The sequence below is a fragment of the Crocodylus porosus genome, unplaced genomic scaffold (genome assembly GCF_001723895.1).
Source record: "Crocodylus porosus isolate Cpor-Errol unplaced genomic scaffold, CroPor_comp1, whole genome shotgun sequence".
Lineage (NCBI taxonomy): Eukaryota > Metazoa > Chordata > Crocodylia > Crocodylidae > Crocodylus > Crocodylus porosus.
In genome coordinates this window covers 73779413-73785002 of record NW_017728909.1, presented here as the reverse complement: position 1 = coordinate 73785002, position 5590 = coordinate 73779413, and the positions used below count along the sequence as shown (strand labels likewise).

The 5590-nt window shown below is 47.6% G+C and overlaps 1 long non-coding RNA gene across 1 annotated transcript in view; it reads right to left on the bottom strand.

Moving 5' to 3' along the window:
• Positions 1-2023: 2023 nt before the first annotated feature.
• The window catches only part of LOC109308173, an 8721-nt gene continuing 5154 nt past the window's right edge, over positions 2024-5590 (bottom strand). The window contains exons 3-6 of the long non-coding RNA XR_002100515.1: positions 4590-4760; positions 3589-4431; positions 3035-3160; positions 2024-2139 (exon numbers count right to left, since the gene is read on the bottom strand). This is a non-coding gene — a long non-coding RNA (uncharacterized LOC109308173). The remainder of the gene's footprint in view (positions 2140-3034; positions 3161-3588; positions 4432-4589; positions 4761-5590) is intronic.

Genomic DNA, 5590 nt, shown 5'->3' with positions numbered 1-5590 from the left:
CCACAACCACGAGCCACTTCCGGTGCTCGGCCGGCCGCCGCAGTGCGTCGCGGAAACAGAGCCTCCGGCTCCCGCCTCCTGGCGCAGCGCGTTCCGCCCGCCCTGGAGGCCGGGTGAATCGCTGCCCGAGATGCTTTTAGGGCAGGTTTTCCCTCAGGCACCGACGAATCTTGGTGCGCTCTCCTTGTTCTCACTGAGGGTATTCGCTTGGGAGTAACCTTTAGCCTCTGTGACGGGAACTAGTTGTGATGGGAAAAGAAAGGCTGGAAATTAAAAGCAGCAGGCATCTGCTACCCCGCACCTGACTTCAGCCTCCTGCCTTGGTACCAGCGGTGTGGGGGATTTTTCCTTCCCCCTGGGACGCTCTTGAGCACATCAAGCCTTTTGAGGAGGCAACAGCAGCTGTTGCTAGAGCGTCAGCAGCCTCCAAAAAGTGGCTGGAGAAGAAGAAATGAAGTGTCAGACAAATCAAAATAAATTCTTGGCGTTCTCAGGCCCCCCAGCTCACTTAAATTTTAGAAGAGACGGTTTTATCGTGTGCACGCATGTCTTCCTTTTCAAGATATGGGGATGGCAGCTCAGTTCAGGGGCGACGCAGAGCGGGTGCACGCAGGTGCATAGGACGCTGTCGGCGGTGCCTGCGGGCGGTCACCACTCACCACCCGGCCACCGACACAGCTGGCGGTGTCTGCAGGCGGCCAGCAATCGCCGGTGGTCACTGCCGGCGGCGCCCACAGCTGGTCGCCGCCGCCCGCGGGAGCTCCCCGCTCACTGCCGCTAGGCTGCCTCCGCTGCCGCCAGTGCAGCCGTGCCTCCCCAGCCTCGAGGGGCATGCGCCGTTCATGGTTCAGTTTGAGGCAGGCAGGCAAGCGGAACAACTCAAGGTCTTCTGCTTCCCATTGCAGGCAGGCCTCGCTGTCACTGTAAATGGCAGGGCTGAAGAAGAGAAAATAGCTTTCACTATCCCTCTTGTCTTCTGTGGCTCTCGTGGTACAAAGATGGAAATGAGGAGAACAAACTTTTCCACCCTTCTTTGATCAGTTGGAAGAGGAGGGGGGAAAGGATGGTAATAATGTTGTTTGAGAGTGCTGCTTTGTGCATAGCTACCAGTGTTTAAGAGAAAATCCAGCATTTTCTGATTAAACTAGGTATCCTGGAATCACCAACGGTTTTTGTATATTTTCTGCTGTTTTCAGGGGCAACTTTTTCAGACCCTCGCTGCTCAGGCAGTTTACAAGCTCCAACAGCAATACTCCCTCAGCTCAGAAGAAATAAATCCTATCTTCCCTAACTCCATATGTTGTTACACTACAGCACTATTTGGTTTGGCTGAGCACAAAGTTCTGCTGTCAACTAGGACTTTCATTTTCATAGATACAGGAATAGGTACCCATAAAATTGAGTAGGATCACTGCAGGAAGAAAAGGAGGGAGGGAGGGCAAGGTAGTCTGATATACACAAAGACCATCACCAACAAGGCCAAAAATAAGTACTCGATGTGTACAAAATCCCCTGTCAACACTAATAATATTTCTAAAAGTTCCCTTCTAAGCCAGCTTTTGTTTGGTAAATAGATATGACATGCACAAAAAACTATTAATAATCTGTACAAAAATTGCTCTTTAAAGCATGTAAACTAACCACCACCAATGCAGTCAGCTACATTGGACATGCCCCCAACTTTTAAATCTCTCCCCCATCTGGCTGCTGCTCCTTCCTGCCCACATATGCTTCCTTTCCCCTTTTTTTTTATTTTGTTTTGTTTTTCCCTTCATGTGACCGCTAATCCCTCTCAATTCAGGATGCACTTTACATTCATACACGCAGGAGTTGCTCAACATTGTTTTAATTGCTGGAATCATACATTGTGTTTGCAAGCTATTTGTTTAACAAACATATGCCCATCAGGTTTTACAAAATAAATTAAAAAGATATTCAAGTCAAATTAACAAAAAAAAATCATTGCAACATTTACAACTTTTTGCATAGCTGGTAATAAATACTGGTAAAAAAAAATTAAGGCACCGTGTCCTCGAGATTCATGTAACTTCTCCATAATGACCTTAATTCTGCAAGTTCTTTATTACAGGAGCCTGGGGCCCTTCTTTTCCGAGTAACAGGTTTGAGACATCCAGGATCCTGTGGACCATGAGACCATATATCAGTAAATTACCTTTTAGGTTCTAACCACATGTTACTGGTTTGATCCGAGGCACTGCCCTCTGGTCAAATTGACTTGGTTTAAGATAAAGGAGATTCTCTTTCTCCCACCCCTTTTCCCCAATTTACAGCCCTAAAAAGGGGACCTGGACTCAGAAAGTCAAGCTGCTCTTTATGGCCTGCACATCACCTAGTGTAATAGGAGCAAATTCTGTCCCTATGATATTGGAGGGTCCCTTGGCAGCCAGCAAGAACAGTTCTGCTGCACCAAAAGAGATAAGTATTATTCCTCTATCCCAAGCCAATGCCCAGCACCCTGGCTGCTAGCCTGCACCGGCAAAAAGTGAAGAGAAACTCTGCCCCATCATCAACAGGAGCTGTAGCGTAGCTTAGATGCATTCAGGTATTTTTTTACCCTAGTTTTATGGTAGTAAAGAGCCTTGCACCTAAGCACGCTGATGCAGGAACTTCCACAGCTGATAACACGGCTAGAACCACCCCAGAGGTGAATTCCAGGTCCGGTCTGAGCAGACGGACTAGAGAGGTAGGATGCAGCTTTGAGCCAACCGGTGTCTGAGGCAGGATGAACTTTCTTGGAGGGGCAAGGACAAGAATGATCACGTATGCACCAATCTGTCTTCCCTCTACCCCCAGGAAATATCTAGTGGCAAATACTTGCTTTGCCTGTTTTGATCACCTTTAAAATTCATCATCAGTAGAGACCTCACCTCTGGCTTTCAAAGAAACATCAAGTAGTAAGCATCTTAAGCGTTCCCATAGTAAAGGAAGCCGTCTGGCCCTTGCACAATACACTCAAATTTTGCTTTAGAAGATTAAAAAAAAAAAGTGGGGGAGCTCTGTGCTCTGTTCTTACCTGCAAAGGGTCGTAGCTTTTGCAATTTTCGTTAAAAAGCTCACGAGTGTCCTGCCAGATGCGTTTATAATGCATGCAGATGCAGCGCCTGGTAACGTTGTGTATGCACCGCAAGAGGTTTTCGTTCTGGTACGCGGAGACAATGTGATCGCGATCGGTCAGCTGAGGTTAACAGCCGATAGATGGCACCCGTTACACCTTTCTCACCAAATCCTTGCTCTTTCTAAGAAACTGCCTGAAAGAGCTACACAACCCTATCTACCATGGACCGTTTCCTTTTCAGCACCTTTGAAAAGCAGTGAAGAGAAGGAGCGAAACACGCTGAGGTATCAATCCGCATGTGTTCATGGTTTTCTGTTTAAAATATCTTAATCTCCGCCTCCCCCTCCCCAGTAAGTTTTATGTTTGTATCAACCCCAAACCACTTCATTATTGGTGGGCTCTGTGAACTGAGCTCCAAGCTTTGCCTGCTCTACCACGGGAAGTCCCGAAGCCCCTTCAGATCTCCCTAAGCATCATTTCATGAGTTCAAAGAGCAATGAAATAACACTCACACCGACTTCGCAGTCATGATAATCTTGATCCTAGAGACAGAGAGAGAAAATAACAGCAGTTCGCTTGTAACCAGACGGTCACACCAGGCAACTTTATTTAGCAAAAAGGAACTTTCTCCAGCATTGTTGGCTTTTGCATTTATGGTATAAATTGATTATAAGGATTGCAAAGTTTTTATGAGCTATTGAATTTTCTTCCCATACCTGGTACCTGGAAGACTTATCTCAAATGATCGAAGTTATCTGACAAGTCCCTGTCCAGAGCAATCTACGGACATGCTTAGCTTCAAGAAAAGTCTTCCGTGGTAGGTGTGTGCATGGACACATGCACAGTACACATGTCATATCCCACTTACATCCTATCATGCAGATTACTGTTGCATATTAATATTGAATGGAATACACCGTCAGATTTATCTTGGTTGGAAGGACTGTGTCCTTGTTTCACCTTTTCTCATCCACTGCAAGTTACAGGGGTATCTTGAATTCAGGCTTCAGGTCCCCCTGGAAAACGAGGGGGAAATTTTCCCTTCCAAAAGCTGTTGGACAAAAACCATTTACCAAGCTATTCAAGACCCAGATTTACCAGTAAATATTCTCCAAACTATCTTTCGAGCACCATTAAGGGCAGGCAGAGATGTAGCAGCAGCAACTGTATCATCGATTTGGTTGGACACGAGGAAAAAAACATCACCTTTTTAGCCGGGTATGTTTCTAAGTCGCGCTCGAGGATGGACATATACTTGTCTTTTATTTCTCCATGTTTGCAGATACTGAAGTTGTGGCCAGACACCAGGATGAAGTGAAGAAACTGAAGCCAGATGACCAACCTATAGAAGACTGCTAAATAAAGCAAAAAAGAAACATTCGTTATATAAAATAACTACTTATAGTTAGTTATACTATACATAAGTTACAAAGCCCAAGGATGAAAAAAAATAAAAGAAGAGCTAAAGTTCCTAGAGAGTGCTACTCCTCTGAAGTGCTAGAGAGGAAATTACCTTGGTGGTTGTCCATAATGATGTTCTTTGAAGTTGGCTTTTCACAACTGGGCTTCAGTGCTTTGGTAGCTTCCTATATATGTATGTACCTGGCCGCCTACGGCAAATGGTGTTTTCCAGTTCCATGGCCGGGTCGTGCTGGGATGTCTCATTCAGCTCTTTTTTTAAGGACTGCAAATAAAAATTATTCATACATGAAGTTATGTCATTACTAATCTTACAAGTCGATAAGAACATTGAATATGCAATCAAGTAAGCCTTGTATCCTAGGAAGCCTCTATAAAGACAATTGGGGGGGGGGAGGGAAACCCCCCGCTGAAAAGGTAAAGTTCGCTTTCAGAATGAAATCGTGTCTATTCCCCGTGTGTCTCATCTCAGGAGGAAGCATTTATTGCACAATAGAGATCTGAAGAAACCACTTGAGCTCCTGCCATATACCTTTGACGCAAAAGACGTACATACGCGTTTATACATGTGTGAAAGAGTGCGGGTCCTATTTATCAGATCTATATCTTTAGAGAGAGACGATCAGTAGTGTGGGGCTTTGCCAGGGATAGTAACACGTGCTTTGAAGATGCTTCGTGTAGGGTGAGGATTTGCAGTGCCCCCCCCCCGCTGAATCCCCCCTGGTGCTGACTTGGCCTGGAAGTAGAGAGGAGCTGTGGCCGGCCCGAGGCAGCTCCGCCAGGCGGTCCCCGGCAAGGAAGGCTGCGCCCACTGGGCCTCCGCAGCACCCGCAAGCCGGCTGCGCCGTGCGGGGCTGGGCTCGGTCAGCGCGTGGGCGCCCCCCGGGGCCAGGCCCGGGGACCTGCTCGTCCCAGTCAACCACGCGGGCAGGGGCAGGCGCAGGGGCAGGCACTAGCGGGTGTCTGAGGGGCCGGGGGTGGGGATTTTATCTCTTCCACGAAGCGGCGGAGAGGTTGCCACAGCCCAGTCCCACCCTGCGGAGCCTGCCATAGGCGTAGTACAGCCGCGCCCCCGCCCCCGCCCCCGGCGCCTTC